Consider the following 18001-nt stretch of genomic DNA (forward strand, 5'->3'; position numbering starts at 1 on the left):
GCGCGCGGCGGGCGGAAGCCGGGCGCGGAGCGACCGAGCGGGGCCCCGCGGGGCGCGGAGACGCGCGCTGGGCTCGGAGGGCGTGTGCGGGCGTGGGCTGGGTGGGCGTCCGGGCTTTTTCCAGCCCGCGGAGGGACTGGGCGTTCGTGGTGCCCCGTGCCTAGCGGAACCCGGGTGGTCGGGCGCCGCTGAAGTTTGGGAGACTAAGAAGGACCGAGTTCTTGGGGGAGGAAAAGTGTGCTGGCGAGGAGCGGGATCTGCTGGAGCAGGCTGGTGTTTCTGCCTGTCGCAGCAGACCCAAGTCCGTGGCGGCGGCTGGAGAACTTTTTTTGGAGACTTGCCGCCTCCCTCCCAAACGTCTGGGGGCCGCGGCTGCCTCGGCACCAGGCGGGGCAGCCCCCGAGGGGCGGTGGTCGTGGGGCGCGTGGAGTGGGAGTTGTGTGAGCTGCAGCGGCCGGCGGGAGGAGGTTTGTCTGGGGGTGCGCTAGGAGCAGTGGTCCGAAAAGGGATTTGCCGGAAGGGGAGAAGCGTTGAGTGGGGAGACACAGGTGTTAACTCCGGTGGGAGCCCAGAGGAGGCCTGCGAGAAGAGAGCCCCTCCCGTCCTGGGATGCCACCGTCACGGCACACTGCGAAGCAGGGCTGTTTGCTGCTATTCTTACGTACTTGTAACGGTGATTTGGTTGTTACTAAAAATGAGAGCGAATAGTAACTGTGACCACTGAGGAAGAACCCCTCTTTTCTGTGCAGCAGATCAGTGACTCCCAGTAACCACCTCCACTCTGAGGTTTGAGGCTTATCCTTGTCATTGAACGCGCTCTGCCTTTCCGAGGGGGTTCAGACTGGGGGAAAAGTCTGAGAGCATCTTTCAAGAGCTACTTTGATTACCTTGCGCTCGGAAGTAGCTGCCTGAATAAAAACCCAAAACTGAGACGACCGAGTTTCTCTCCTTGCTTTGGGGAGTTAGTAGGCTTCTGAAAGTTTCTTTTGCCCTAGGGATGGGAACGTTTCCTAATCTTCGTGTTGGCAGCAACACACACAATTCCCGTAGGATTTAGGGGTGGCAGGCCTTGATGTAGCAAAACAAACAAAATTAACGGAGCGATGCTGGTTTTGTTTTGTTTTCCAGAGGTATTTTCTGAGGAGATAGATTTAGAATTTAGTTGATGTGCCATGAAAAATACAAAAGACAGTATTATAGCCTTGTTAAGAAATAGCAGTTACTAGAACTTAAGTTTTGAAATAACAGCCCAATTTATGTGCATTAATCATTTGGTTATAATAGACCTGAAAAGATAAAAACAAGATGTTTTAATGATTACAGAGTATTGGGATCTCATATTACTGAGAGTGAAGGAATTGAACTGTATTGAGACCTTTCGGGGTGGTTGAATTTTAGAGTCAAAGTAATGTTGGATTTTAGTTAGATTTCCAGGAATAGTTGAATCTAATCTGTATCCTGATAACTTTGTAAAAAAAAATTATCTGAGATAAAAATGAGAATGTGACGTATCTGTGGTCCTTTCTAGCCTAATTCTGTGATTCTGCCATGAAAAATAATTGCCACTTATGCTGTCCAATCTACCAAACTGAACACCAAGTAACATCTACTCTTGTAAGCAAAGTGGTGAGGGTTCTGCTAGATGGTGCTATTTGATTTAAATATGTTTCTTCCATTCATTATAATTGGCAGCAGGAATCCTGGACTAGCTTGCCTTATGAACTATATATAGATGAAGAGGCCACTTTTGGGGAACTGACAATGACTGCTCTGAGTTAATTGTTATTGCATTAATTTCTGGGTGAACGCTGTTTAAATCTAAGACAAACATTGAGGTAGATTCTATTTCATACAATAAACTTAGTTTCATTTTGATGAGAGCATTGATTTGATCTCTCAGTTTTCCCCTTTATTATTATTCACTTGGGACTTTAATGGCACTGTTCTACAACAGTGTGCTAACTTCTGAAGATAAGAATCTTGAAGTTGTCTTTAAAGTGGATATTACCAGATTAAAAATAAAACATAAGGTGGCATATTTAAAAGGTAGCTGAGCAAAGAAGAGTTCTCTTTTAGTAAGGAAATTAGAATTGTTCTGATCTTAAAAATCACAGACATAATTTGTTTTTCAGTAATAAATATGTAAGTATTTTAATAAAAACATTCTAAAAAATGAGTTAAAATGAATAATGGGATGTATATGAAAATACTGGGTTTGTAATGTGTCAGGAAATGTATTTTCTAATGAGTTCATGGCCTGATAGCTGACAACTGCTTATTATATCTTTGCTTTCTCTTTCATTAAGAACCCACTATATGGAATACTTGAAATTAATTTGTAGGTTTTATATAGCAGGTGTAGTTTCAGTATATAGTTCTGAACATAAAAATGGCCAGAGTCAGGTTAATTATTTTGTTGTTTTAAAGATGGGACAGATCATGTCTGTACAAAGATTTTGCTTAGGTTTAATTGTAGATGGAGTGATTGAAAACCCTTGGTGGGAGGTGGGATGTTTGTATAGAAATTTAAATTCTGATCCTGTTAGGTCATTTCCCACTTTAGCAGGCTTTCTTTGTAACACTGATCACAATTGTAATTAAGTAACTATGTAATTGCTTGCCTAATGTCTGGCTTCCTCTAAAATGTAAGTTTTTTGAGGGCAAGGGATGATGCTTCTAATTTCTTCTCTAAGGTATCCTTGACATTAAGAATAATGCTTTCATATGTCTGAAGCACCAAATAAATACTGTTGAATAAATGAAGACGTTAGACTCAAAGGAATTTCTTTCAGTGTGGAAAAAAAAATTATTTCAGTGACCTCCAAAATAGGGACTTTGAAAGTTTGAGTTCCACATTCTCTAGGTTAGTTGTATTTCAAACATAGCCAGTGGCAACAAAACAGTAATTATTATTTATTTCTTATTCTATGTGCCTGTCGCTGTGCTTGGCGCTTTTTGTATATTTTCTCTAATTCTCCCAACAATTCTGCAACATAGTAGTGTTTTTTGTTTTGTTTTGTTTTTAATTAAATAAGAAGACCCAGGGACACATTGCTAGTTGGGTTTCCAACAACGATTTCTCTAACTTTAGAACCTGTGGTTAAAGCTGAAAGATACATTTTTCAGTGTACCAGATTGCCTTCCTGATCTAGGGTAGAATGCTACAGGTTTAGAGAACAGTATTACATAATCATATATAACACACTTTAGAAATTTAATCACATATGAATTCTCAACCTTAGGTGCACCTTGATGCTTATAACTTCCATTTTGACAGACTGTGGGCAAGGCATAGAAATTTTAAGAGTAAAAAGTCGGAAGCCTAAAATAATGAAAGATGCTTGTTCATTTTTTTTTCATCTAGGAATTTTGTTTTACCATTCAAGTTTTGAGATAAGACATTGTAGCTGTGAACAATTGGTGTATGAAATGTTACTGAGCTTTAAGCCCCACTGTATGCCACATTGCCACTAAAAGAATAACTGGCACCTGTAAATAGATGAGTAGTGATACTACTCTCTTCGTAAACTAATTTTATCTTATAAAATTATATAATAGAACAGAGAGATGAATCTTCTATAAAGCAAAGTTGAACATAAGATGCACATACCAAACAATGACATCATATTAAGTAAACTTGTGAGAAACTACAGAAATCAAACTATGCATCTAACCTGAGTCTCTGTCTGAAAAGTAACTTTGGTTTTTCAATTATGAATCTTTTTTTAGTTGAATATACCAAGAAACAAATACCATATGCTCATTTTTAAGTGGTTAAAGTCTAATGAACATTTAAATACTGCTCCATATAGTGAAGTGTTTATAGGAGTTAGTCTCTGTCAGCATCATTTTATTCCCCTCTTTTTTTTTTTTTTTTGGTACTCCCCTAAAAAAATTATAAACTTTTTTTTTCTTTCTTCCTTTCTGACAGAAATAAAGTTAAGACAAGTGAAGTTATACAAATCTCTTCAGAAACTTGATTGATGGGCAGTTAACATAGTTCAATCAAGCCTTTTGGGGAATGAAATTTTCTGTATTTTATTGACTCCCCCTTCCCAATCCTCAGGATGTTTCTTCCAGATACCTATGAGAGTTTTTCTTTTGATTGATCTCTTTTCCATTATTGTAGGAAAATCTAAAAACCAATTTTTGAAGGAACAAACCTAAAGAAAAAAAATATGTAAGATGTTGAGAGTTAAAATTTAATATTGTTTATCCAGAAATTTATTTTGGCTCTTAGAAATAGTATTAATATTGTAATGTATGTTTTCACTGCAACGTGAAAAGTTTATTCTCAGTCTTTAGAACCAGTTCGCCATATGAAACCAAATCAGGATGAAAACATCGTTAAATTTTAGTTGCTCTGCAGTAGTGGACCAAATGTGTCTCACATTCTCAATTATTACTAGAAAAGAGAATTATGTTGTTTTAAAATTAAAACACATTCTGTGGGTAGGGGTTGAAATACCTAGGTTGCGGTTTATTAACATTTCAACCCAATAGGTTAGAGTTAAAAGTAAACTTTGGGAAAAGATAATTTTGAATTTAGAATCTTTTTTTTCCATAGAGATCACAACTGTTACATTAATGTTGGGGCTTAGGATTGAGGGTTAATGTACTGGATTTAGAAGACATGATCGTACTTCTCAGAATATATAGCTTAAAAATATGTAGTGAAGATAATTATAATTTTATTTTTGAAATATGTAGTGATATTCTCTACTAGGGTAATGTACATTATTGCTTTGACATTGGTATGGGAATGATGAAACATTTGCATGCTGGTGATGTTAGTTTGTAATTGTAATACGTGAACCTCTGTAAACATGCTAAAATGTTAATTTTATTAATAACTTATTGTTTCCCTAGGGAAGGACTTAAAATAGCATTGGAGCCATAGAATAAGATATATTTGTTAATACCTGAAGAGAGTTTGGAATAAAAAATAAGTGCTTGGATTTAGATTTTAAAATTTGCTTATCCAATTTTGTATATATTTTACATATTTAACATCTATTCATGTAAGGTTTTGTTAACATCTGTGTATAACTTCATATGACTAGGACTGTGAAAGTTATTTGACTGTTATACCAAAATCCTATGTGTACTACCAAAATGATCTGAAGAGTGGTCCATCAAAATTTATGTCTTGTTTTCAGTAATGGTAGAGTAATAGTAGAAGCTATTCTTACCTCCCCCAAACTGTTTATCTTATTCACTGTGTGAGGACATTGAAAAACAGGTGGAAAAATGGTCCAGCCAGGGAATAATAGGGTTTTTCCAGGTGACTTTTAATAGCTTTGCAGGCTGTCCAAATTTATGGTTGGTCATAATGGGTAACTGGTAATTTTTGTCAGAGTAAGTTAATAAAGATTTTTGAAAAGTGGAGCTAATAATGTTATTGTAATATTGACACAACTAAAAATTTATCTGGACTCAGAAGCACCTGGACAGTTCCGACACAATGAAAGAATTAATATTCATTTCTTGTTCATCTTTAAAAGAGAAACTTCAGTTGGTGTCACTTTTAGTAGTCATGAAACTACTCTCACATTTTACTTTAAGAATTTTGATGATTCTATTTCATTTAGGACCTAAACAGCTTTCCAGCAGTAATGAGCCATCATAGCATTTCACATCACAATTCAGCTGGAGTGAGCTTGAACCAATGACCTGGCAATCTCCTGTTTTTGATCTGCATTAATTTTGCTTCATGGAATATCATATAAATAGTTCGGCACAGAAAAAATTGTAGAGACTGATGTATAATATTTTATCCTTTTTTCCCTATTTTTAAGGATTTTTTTGTAATTGTAAGTATAAGACAGTTTTAATACCTATTATAGTTTTAAAATAAAATTTGTTTATTGAGAGAGACAGAGAGGGACTTAGGGGGGGAGAGAGAATGAGTGGGGGAGGGACAGAGAGAGAGGGGGAGAGAGAGAATCCCAAGCAAGCTCCACATTGTTGGCACAGACCCCGATGTGGGGCTCCATCTCATGAATTGTGAGATAATGACCTGAGCTGAAATCTAGCAGATGCTTAACCTACTGACCCACCTAGACATCCCAATAACTAATATCGTTTAATTATTAATTAGTATAATCTAAACCATATTAAAATACTGATGAAATATTTGTGAAGGTAAGAATAGTAGATGAAAAGTTATATGTGGCTTTGTCCATGTAAGCTCAGAGAGGAGTTGGTGCTCAAAACAGGCTCTTGCCTGAAATTGATATGGTTATTTTTCTTTAGTGATCTGATATTTGGCTTGAATCTTCTTTTATTTACCTACTTCAGGCTTGATAAAGAACCAAAGCTACTTCACTGATAGAAGAAAGCTAGGTAAATTCATTATTCTATTAAACTTGATTTTATTTAAACAGGATTAAAATAAATGTTTTCTGTAAAATAAAATCCTAAATACTTCATGAAGAGCTTGTGGAGTTTTGCCATAGAAAGTTATTTTTTTAATATTAACAATGACAGCAGTGCTATCATTTGCGTATTTTGTTTGTTTTGGCCCTTTACTTGCATTGTCTCATTTAATCCCTCCAAGAATCCACTAGATTGTAGGTGCTATTTTCTGTTAATGTTACATAAGAAACAGAGGCTTAAGAGTTTGTCATGCTTTTGGCGGCAGGTATTAAGACAGGAGATAGAAAATGGTTTAATTGATCAGGGTTTAAAAATAAATCTCACATAACAGGATGTCTGGAAGAGGTAGTTTCAGAGTTGATTCAGTGCCTCAAGAATATCAGGGATCATTTTCTTTATCATTCCTCATCATTTCCCTCCAATCAACACAACATCCCTGCACCCCATTCCCAGTATCACTTCCTCGTGCAGCCAAGTCAAAGGCAGGAAGAAGGGTAAGGTTTTTCCTTGTGTCTAATTAATTAAGGAAGAAAACCTTGAAGTTACTTAGCAGATATCTTCTTAGGCCATGTGGAAGAGAATTGCAACATTTCCTACCCCTACTTTAAACCAATTACTGGCAAAGGTAATGGGATTATTATAATTGGTTTAAATAGGTCATCTTCATCCTCTGAATCGGAAACCTTGTCTCCATTTTGCCTGAACTGCCTAAACAAAACTGGAGATCTTTGGCCAGGAAGATGTATCTTGAGGATATGGAGAAAATACAATGGGTCCCTCCTTTCATGGGTCTTACTTTCAAGGTTGAAGGAAAAACATATAATAATAAACAAGTAAATAAATGTGGTAGGCAACTTCAGATAGTCAAAGGAGCTAAAAAAAAAAAAAAAAAGTAATAAAGTAATAAAGTAATATAGACCGTGAGTGGGAGGTGATGGTAGACTTGGTAGTCAGGGGAAGGTTCTTAGAGAAGGAGACATTGAAGTAGGGTCCTGAGTAATATTTAAAGTATCAGTCATCAGAAGTTTAAGGGTTAGAGCATTTCAGATAGGTCTAATTGAGGAAATCTTTTAGCATCAGCATAATTAATCAAAGATTTATAAAATATTAGTCAAATTTGGAAAAAGAACCGCTGCTTCCTAGAGCCTGGCTTTGTTTTTTACTGAGGAATTGGATGGTGGGTCTAGTTTTTGATTGACTGTCTTTCATTTCCTGAACGCAGGGATGTACTTGTTCTAATAAGAACAGTGGAGCATATGGCTTTTATAATAATGTTGATAGAAATAGCAAAGATTTATTAAACACTTAAAACCTATTGTTTTGGCAAAGGATGGTACAACTGGTGTAATTATTTCTCATAAATTTCCCAGGTTGGATTAGACCCTCTTATTTATGCAACCTCTCCTTTTCCTTTTCACATCCATCATAAATTAATGAATTATTTGTATGATGTTTTGTTTAATGTCTCCTCTCCAGGTTAGATTGGAACCTCTCTGAGGCCAAGAGCCACAGTGTCATCTTCTCAGGTGTATTCCTACTGCTTAGCATAGTGCTTGGAATTCTGATTAGGTATTTGTGGAATAAATGGATTCAGGATGTAACCAATTATAAAAATATCATAACAGGATGTCACTATATCTGGTTTATTTTCTTTTCAATATTCTAATATTTGGTACCAGTGTTGTGAGGTAATTTCTAAAGAAGAGTTTTCTATAATGTGGGAATTTAGTGGTTATTTTGTGAATTTCAGGACTATAGGAGACTACCTATTACTCAGAGAAATGTGTGTATTTTTAATATGAATTTTTAATATGAATTTTCAATTAATAAGGAGAATAATCTCCTTTTCTTGTTATTTCAACAAATTTAATAATATAAACAGAATTATACTTTATAGTTTCAAGGTATTTTAATATACATTGTTTTATTGAAGTCTCATAATAGTTCTGTGAAATAGATGATAATTCTCATTGACTCTTGATATTTATAGGTAGAAATTCTTACTCAGGTAGGGTAATAGAGATGTGGGAGAAGTGAGGCATATTTAGATTTTCTTTTGGTTCCAGGGTCAGTGTTTCTTTTATTATACTATGGCTACCTCTTTTAAAATGAGAGATTAATGTGTATTTTAAGAAGGCTTATGTATGGGTTTGATTAAACCTAGAATCATGGATTAAATAATAGTTAAAAGTATATATCAGTAGTTTGGTTAAATGAAAAATATTGTTATAGTATGAGTTAAACACAATCTTACACAATTATTTAACTCCAAGAATGCTACATTATAAATAAAACCTGATTTTGGTTTGAATCCTTATGCTTTTGTTACAGAAGTTGGTTTGGAATTTGGGGTAGGTTGGATTTCTAATTTATGAACATTTAGGCTCTTTGATGAAGGAACTCTTCTCTATTCCTTTACCAGTTAGCTTTGATTTGGAGAGCTGGAATAGCAATAGGGAGAGGGAACCTCTGTAATAAGGAAGGGAAAGTCTTGATATGGATTAATGATAGACTATTCTCTTGTTTTTTTTTATCGTGATAAAATAGTACAACATAAAATTTACCGTTTTAACAAGTTTTAGGTGTACGTTTTAATGGCACGTTCACATTGTTATGCAACCATCACCACCATCCACCTCTAGAACTTTTTCATCGCCCCAAACTGAAACTCTGTACCTATTAAATAACTACCCACTTCCCCTTCCACCAGCCTCTGGCAACCACCATTCTATTTTTTGTCACATGAATTTGACTACTGTAGGTACGTGTATGAGTGGAACCATGCAATATTTGTCTTTTTGTGTCTGGCCTTTTTTTTTTTTTTTTTTTTTTTTTTTTGTTTAAATCCTTAGCACCTTCATAAAGTAGGTATAATTTTCATTTTACATATGAACAGAGTCTCAGTGAAGTTATATACTTTGTCCAAGGCCTTAGTAAGTTGTATCGTCTGGATTCAAATTCAGATTTCTTCCTTCAGTGCCAATTTTAACCATTTTGCCTGAGTGTTTCATTGCTTAATAATGGGAAAAATAATGGGAGTTGTGAGGGTGGGGAGTGGGAGGGAGTTTGGTTAGTTCTCTTCTCATATATCCATCATTTTTAGTTGGGGTGGGATGCAATAGAAAAGAGACGTTAAGGAAAGCGTTTTACATCTGCCAAAAAGGTTGGCAGAATTATATAGCTACCAAAAGTACTCCACAGATAGATCCAAATTCTTTATGTGGTATCTGAGATTTAACAACTTGAATGTAATGCTTGTCAGAGGAAGATGCCAATTAGGTGCTCAGGTTGTAATTTCAGGTAAAGCATTTTCTCCATTCTTGTTGTATGTAGAGGTGAAGTAATCTGGCATAAATTGCTGTCCTTAGTAAATTTTAGAGTCAGAAATAAACAGATGAGGAATATGTAATGTCTCAAAAAAAACTTTCTTCTCTAATTATGAGTCTTCCAACCAGCATATGACTTGTTGGTTTTTTGTTTGTTTTTTTGGCTAGGGCATCTGGAAAGTTCCATGTGCTCTAGGAACAACAGTACAACCATACTGAGTCTAGTACTATAGTACTATAGTACATTTCTATAGTACTAAATATTAGAAAAATAGAAACATTTCCTTTGTTCAATTTTTACAGCATCATGAGCTGCTTGTCATTTATAACTGGATTAAAATTATGTGATGATTATGCTTTATTTAGTGCATTTAAGCAGTAGTAGTTATTATGAAGCTATTAAAAGTATTTCAATTAGCATTTTTAAAATCTTGATTTAAACTGAGAGACTGATATGGTTATTCTTTCATTTAGAAATACTGTAATGGAAAAAGTTAAGTGAAGTTTCTTACCATCGAATACATGCACACAATATATGTGTGTGTGTATGTGTATATAGTGGGAATAGTTTTTAGGTAGGAGTTCATCTTGGGAAATGACTTAATAATTCATTTTGAATTCAAATTGGTGCTGGGTCAATTATGTAAGTGAGTTGGATTTATAAATTCAGGATCAAAAAGATTTGAGTGTAGGCAAGTCTGTATTAAACATTAAAGGGTGCTGATGCTTTTCCATAGGATGAGTATATCATTAGCCAGAGAACTCATAGCAAGCATTGGCAAAAATGTTGTTAGTTGCCAAATATTTCTGTGTTTGTATTAGCTTGATCCCCAGCAGGATTGCTCCTTCAAAAGGAAAACCGGACAGAGTTTAATGCAAGTATGTTTAAGATTAAAACCCACCAGGGATGGAGGGACACCCAGGAGTTAGCAACAAGGGAAGCTTTACCCCTCTTATTTCTTTTTAAAAAAAAAATAATTTTTTTTAACGTTTATTTATTTTTGAGAGAGAGAGAGAGACAGAGCATGAATGGGGGAGGGGCAGGGAGAGAGGGAGACACAGAACCGGAAGCAGGCTCCAGGCTTTGAGCCATCAGCCCAGAGCCCGACGCGGGGCTCGAACTCATGGGCCGTGAGATCGTGACCTGAGCTGAAGTCGGACACTTAACCGACTGAGCCACCCAGGCGCCCCTACCCCTCTTAGTTCTGAAGGGGAAAGGGGGCAATCTACCACAATCTGGTGAGTGCTATGGTCATTGCAGAAAGACCACCCTCCTGGACCTGAGATTTTATGAAGAGGGCCACAGCCACTGTCAAACCCCCTGTAAATAGAGGCTGAAGGCCCAGCAGGGAAGAGATCTTCTCTCTATTCCTGCCATCTGATAAGCTGATGCCTCCTTTCTGTAGAACCCAACTGGAGTCCAGATGTCAAGGGAAATGAGATAATATACTCTTTATTTTTTATTTTTTATTTTTTTAAATGTTTATTTATTTTTGAGACAGAGAGAGACAGAGCATGAACGGGGGAGGGTCAGAGAGAGAGGGAGACACAGAATCTGAAGCAGGCTCCAGGCTCCGAGCTGTCAGCACGGAGCCTGACACGGGGCTCGAACTCACGGACTGTGAGATCATGACCTGAGCCAAAGTCGGACGCTTAACCAACTGAGCCACCCAGGTGCCCCGATAATATACTCTTTAGAGATCAGCCTCTTAGGTCACAGCAGGACAGAAAGGGTAGAGAGTAGATCTGTTTGGGGTGCTTGAGTGGCTCAGTGGGTTAAGCGTCTGACTCTTGGTTTCATCTCAGGTCTTGATCTCATGGTTCATAAGATCCAGCCCCGCATTAGGCTCTGCACTGACAGTGTGGAACCTGCTTGGGATTCTTTCTCTCCCTTTCTGCCCCTAACCCCCTCAAGCTCACATGCTCTTGCTCTCCTTCTTTCTCAAAATAAATAAATAAACTTAAAAAAAAATGAAAGAAATGTTAACTGTCTCTCTTTGTCAGCTTACCTTGATCCTCCTGAATCAGATCTGAATAACAATGCAGTCTCTGCCCACCAGGACTTTACTTTCCAGATGGGACTCAACTATTGGTCCCGTTTTTTTGTTGTTTTTTTTTTTAAGTTTATGTGCAGCTGAAGCAATCACATGAGGGAACTCATGTTACCTTGCTAGGAAACAAGCACTATGCATATGTAGAAGGTGCATGGGAATTCTGAAAAGAGGCATGAATCCAGCATAGGGCTATGCTATTCTCAGGAGATATTCCTAAGAGGATGTTTATTAAACAAGAAATAAGCATTAGCCACATTTGAGTTCGATGGGGGCACAGAGTAAAGAGTATTCTAGGAAGTGAGAGAAACATGTACAGAAGCAGGAAAGTATTAAGGAGTATGCTATATTCGGTGAACTATAAGAAAGTTTGGTATGACTGGATATGCTGTAGAATAGGTGTAAGATAGGCTGCCAGATATGTCTGGCTAGTTAAACAGGAGCTATTTCAAGAATGACTTTGAATGACAGCTTGACCTGAGAGAGAAGCAATTTTAAGCAGAAAAGTGACATCATCTGATGTACATTTTAGAAGAATCATTCTGGAAGTAATATGGAAGGTGGGGTAAAGGATGAGACAGAAATGTTAGAAAGCTATTGTAATAAGTAAGCTGTGGTAATAATATATCATGTTTCTACCCTAGTGGCAGTCCAGCAGATGTCTGAGGATAGAGAATACAGAGGACTTGGTGACTTAAATGTGAAAACATTAGAATTTTTAAGATGGCTGTAATTATGGATAGAAGTTTGATTCATAGCCTTGGAGGGACTACAGAAAGAACAACAGATAGGAGGTGTAAGGAAGAAGATGATGAGTTCAGTTTGAGGTGCCATTCATACCTAGAGATGGAGCATGTTCAGAGGAAATCAGATGTGTCGTTCTTGAGCTGGGCTGGGAGTGTAGGGAGGTTTCTACGCTGGAGGTACAAAATCAAGAAAGGATGGGGAAAGAGAAGTAACACTTGTAAGCATAAGGTACCTGTGTTTCAAGCATTGTGCCAGACACCTTTGTTTATATTTTATGTCATTCTTTAACCAGTGCTGTGAAATTGGTAGTATTCTCTCCATTTTGATGAGGAAACTAAAGCTTTAATAAGATAAGTAAGTTAGCCAAGTCACACATGTCAAACCAGGAATCTGAACTCAGGTATAGCTCATTCTTTGTCTCTTAAAAAAAAAAACAAAAAACTTTAGGGGTGCTTGGGTGGCTTAGTGGGTTAAGCATCTGACTTTGGCTCAGGTCATGATCTCATGGTTCATGAGTTCAAGCCCCCCTTGGGGTAAGCATGAGCTCTGCTTTGGGTGAGCCCCAGTTCTGTCTTTCTTCCTCTTCTTCTCTCTCTGTCCCTCATTCACTTGTGCCCCCCCCCCGAAAAAAAAAACTTTATTGAAGTATGACATTCATGCAAGAAAAGTGCCCATATCATATGTGTATAGGTTGATGAATTTTCACTAACTGAACACAGCAGCATGACCAAATACCCACATCAAGAAAAAACTTCACCAGCACCCCAGAAGCTGCACACATACTGTGCACCCTCAGCCCCTCAACATTTAGCAGCAGAAATTGGTTTTCTTCCTTATACATGGCCTAATTTTCTTCACTAGTATAATCAGTTAAAGCTGTGAGATGGGAATGAAATCATCCTTCATGGGAATGTCCAGGGAGAAAGTGTGAAGAGACCACAGATGGAACTTTAGGGAATATTTAAGGGACAAGTGGAAGAGGAATTTGAGGCAGACTGAAAAGGAATACCAAGGAGATGAGAGGGAAACTCCTAAGGACTGGTGTCCCAGAGGTCAAGGAAGGGGACTTTGGTGAATGGATGCCTGAGTTACTGAGTTATGCCAGTTATATAGTAGAATGAATGAGGAGGTTAAACAAGGGTCCAATTTTTAGAATAAGAGATTATCTGCGAATTTAGGGAGAATAGTTTCACTGGAGTGGACCTAAGCTAACATGCAGTGTTTTAAGGAATTGAATATAAAGAAGGAAGGTGGAGACATCAAATGTGGACAGCCTCACTTGAGAAAGGAAGCAGAGAAAAGACTAAGTACAGAAAGATTGAGATTTTTTACTTGGCTAATTTTGTATGTGCAGGTGTTAGTAGGGGGACGCTATTTGATTCTGTCATCTTGTAAAGAAGTTTTCTAGAAACAAAGTTTCATTAGTACTTTAGTTGTGTGGGTGGGGAGGGGTGATTTTGGAGAGGTGGGGGAAGCTACATTGATCAGCTAAGGCAAGCTTCTGAAAGCTAGGCTAACAATTCTGTGTTCATCTTGAGGCTATTTGGGATCCACTATAAGGTTTCTTACTTTATTTTGGAGAGAGAGAGAGAGAGAGAGAGAGAGAGAGAGAGAGAGAGAGAGAGAGAGAACAACATGCGTGAGTGTAAATGAGTGGGAGAGGGGCAGAGAGAGGGAAAGGATCTGAAGCAGGCTCTGTCCTGACAGCAATGCAAGGCTGGAGCTCACTAACGGTGAGATCATAACCTGAGGTGAAGTCATGACCTGAGCTGAGGTCAGCTGCTTAACAGACAGAGCCACTCAGGTGCCCCTCACTCTAAGGTTTTTAAGCAGGGAAGTAACTTGAACAGAGTTTACTCTCTACCCTTGTGAAAACAGGAAAGTCGTCCCAGATGTTAAAAAATGCCAATTCCATTTTACCCAGATGTAATAACGCACAGATGAGTTGATAAATATGTTTTGTTAGTTTTAACAGGACAAACGTAAGCTCAGAGGAAAGCAATGGACATATTGAAATGATATGAAGTATGGTTTATTATTGATCTTCCATTTTTATGTAACATTTCACAATAAAATTTGTAACACGTTTGCACTGTCAACAGGCAGGTTTACAAAATATGTTGTGAAATATTTGTAAAACACTAATTCCATATTATTACTTATTTAAAAGTATATTTCAGTTAATTTTTATTTATTATTTTTATTTTGTTTTATTTTTCAATTTTTGATACAGAGGGAGACAGAGCGCGAGCAGGGGAGGGGCAGAGAGAGAGACACACACACACAATCTGACAGGCTCCAGTCAGAGCCCCATGTGGGGCCTGAACTCACAAACTGTGAGATCATGACCTGAACTGAAGTCAGACACTCAAGCGACGGAGCCACCCAGGCACACCTTCAGTTAATTTTTAAAGTATAAGTTAGAATAAGTCCTGTGTAACATATCATTAATAGCATAATTGCCTTTTACATAAATCTCATTACTGTTTTATTAGAGGTTTGAAATGTAACTGATAGGATTAGGGTTGTTATTTATTTTTTTGTTATATAGTTAAAAGATATATTAAGTTTTGTCAATATGTATTTTATATAATTCACAACATCCAGCATGAGATGAATTAAAGTTTACAACCATTGCTGTTCTAAGCAAAATCCCAAAGTACTTTCCCTTGGTCATTAATATAGCAATGCTTGCATTCAGGTAAAATCAACAATGAAGAGCATATGCAGGTCAATTTGATTTTTCTTGTGGGAACTTGAATAAAGTGGCATTTATTTGAAAGATCTTCCAGTAAGGGCAGTGGTCTTGATATGAATTAGAAAGTAACCAATTGTTGATTGGAGAGGCAATGATGGTCCTGGCTTAAAGATTGTATAGCCTACCATCTTTGAATGTTTTCTTTATAAGTGCTTATTAAATACAGAAAAATCTACTTAAATTCATGAGGCTCTGTATGTAGTAAGTCCATTTACCTTTGCTGGTTGGTTGCTTATATGGTGCATAGTAAGAATTTATACTATGGATATACTTCTCATTATCTGTTTTGCTTCTCCTCTTGCCAAGGCTAGGAACTTTGAAATATGTAAGTTACTTATGTTGTGTAGTAGTAGCCTGCTGTCATTTAAATTACAGTTGAGGGAGGGAGATGCTTGCATTGAACTAAACAAAAACCAAGGTGAAAAATATCTTATTTTAGGTTTACCAGGCCTTTAAATTATTAAAGATGGCTTTGAGATACTTTGCTATGTTGTCTATTTTATTACATTTTTTTCTTGCTTACGGTTATTGTGGAAGTAATACATAAATTAAACAATGATCTTTTTACCTATGTGTTGAAGAAATTATAAAGGCAAAGTAACAGGTACAGGTACAAAGTAACAGGATTTTGCTTCTCCGTGTTATCTACCAACTCATTTAAGTAGCTTTAGCCCAAATAAAATAGTCTAAATTATCAATTCTAATCAGAAAATATCATTCTTGGGGCCCTGGGTGGCTCAGTCAGTTGAGCATCTGACTTGATTTCGGCTCAGGCCCTATTCTGACAAAATGTAGCCACTGTCACATGCTTTGGGAGATCTTTCAGTTTCCTAAGCTATATTGCTTCTGGCAAATGCTGCCTAAAATTGTGACATTTGGGCAGATCAGAATGAGTTATATAGAGAGAGGAAAGGAATCATTAAAAATCTAGGGTTAATAATTACTTAGATTTCTTAACAAATAAGATCCATTAGCAAAGTTGGAAGACACTATAAAGGACAATTCTTGAACTTGTTTGATTTTAAATAAAATAGTCTACTTTAGGTAAATTCTAATAAACTGATATTATGTGAAATATATAGCTTATCAGTGAGAATATTTCAATTTTAAGTCTAATGAATTACTACTTGTGTGGCTGAATTGGGGGTTTCTGACCTTCTCTTCCAGCTGTTGATGTGTTGATGGGGATCCCTATAATCATAATTTATTATGAGCAAAGGAGACTCATTTTTCTGATGTCTGAAAGTCATGGGAGCCCTCTTTATTCCCTCTGTGTCTACTACTATATGACTAGTTCTCCTCTGGCTAATTTCCAAGTTACATTTTTCATTCAATGGAATACTGAGATTGTTGGGGTGTTTATATATATATATATATACACACACACACACACACACACACATATATACACATATATATGTGTGTATATATATGTGTGTGTGTGTGTGTGTGTATATATATATATATATATATATATATGTAGTGTTGGTGACTGATAGTATTTTATCTTGCTGATTGATAGTATTTTTATCTTGTTGTTTGACATTAAAATGAACTCAGGAAGACCTTTGTCTATTATTGGGAGATTCTAGATGTATTTATTTTGCTTGACAAAGAAGGCTACAGTTTTAACAAGTTTATTAGAATATTTTAGAAATTTAAATATTTTGATCCAAATTGGAGGGTCTTGTAATTTAGAATTACTTTCTAAGACTTCTTTTCTTCCAGTGATGAGAGAATTATTCATTTAACTTTTTTAAAGGCAGAAGTTGAATGCTTTTTGAATGTGCTGTTTCCTAATTGTCTAAAATGACAAGAGATAACTTATAGCAATGTACTAGGCTGCTAAAATAGCTGACTGGAGGGAGTGCTTTTTTTTTTTTTTTTTTTTTTTTTTTTTTTTAAACTACAAAGGGCATAAGATATTCTATTTTAGTGATAGGTGTATCTGCATAAAACTCAATTTTACCTGTAGTCAGGGTTTCTTATATATGAATCTTTCAAAGTAACCAGGCTGCAGAGCTTTATGCCAAAAGCAGCTTTGTGGTTTGACAGTGTTCAGATTGCTTGTTTTGCCTTTATTTATTTGCATATGTAATTTATTGTACCTGTAAAAAGGGAAGTTCTCATAAAAAGCAACAAAACAGGAAAAACAAGCAAGTTGTCATTTCTTCTGGTAGATTGTGATGTAGAGATTAGTTCAAAAAATTAAGTTTGAGAGATTCCATTTAATCTTGGTAGAGTTTTGATAGGAAGTTGAACATGTAAAAGTATTTTATTTAAAAATTAAATTAAAAATTAAGCACATTATTTGCAAGATACTAAGAGTAAACTTACAGAGTACATTGGCATCAGTATTTATTGCATGTGTTGAATTCCAGAATATAAATTATAACTTTGTTCCATAAAGGCCAGTAATTTTTAATACATGTTTATATAGTATTTATCCATACTATGGGTCATGGATTACCACTTTATTTTGAAAAAAGAGAATTATGTTTTCATATTTACAAACTGAGAAAAAAGAATTAAGAAAAAATTGAAGAGCCAAATGGTTTAACATCATATATCATTGATTTTTGGATGTTCTTGTTTAAAATCGTTTTATATTATGGTTCTGATTATGTTTTTCTACTTTTGATGTAGCTTTGTAAGGATTACTATTAAGACTTTCTAATTCACATAAGTGAATGATATCAGAGATAATCTTGATTTGACATAAGATCAAATCAAAGACCATT

At 36.3% G+C, this 18001-nt stretch overlaps 1 protein-coding gene and 1 long non-coding RNA gene across 7 annotated transcripts in view; both read left to right on the plus strand.

Moving 5' to 3' along the window:
• Positions 1 to 18001, plus strand: part of SSBP2 (single stranded DNA binding protein 2) — a 308327-nt gene that overhangs the window by 766 nt on the left and 289560 nt on the right. The gene's annotated exons all lie outside the window — the stretch shown is intronic.
• LOC128778289 (uncharacterized) lies at positions 11700 to 13124 on the plus strand. The gene is made up of 2 exons (XR_008423812.1): positions 11700 to 12633; positions 12664 to 13124. It is a non-coding gene; the product is annotated as an uncharacterized LOC128778289 (long non-coding RNA).

This window comes from Panthera pardus, unplaced genomic scaffold (assembly GCF_024362965.1).
Source record: "Panthera pardus isolate Hobbes unplaced genomic scaffold, ASM2436296v1 HiC_scaffold_2, whole genome shotgun sequence".
Taxonomy (NCBI): Eukaryota; Metazoa; Chordata; class Mammalia; order Carnivora; family Felidae; genus Panthera; species Panthera pardus.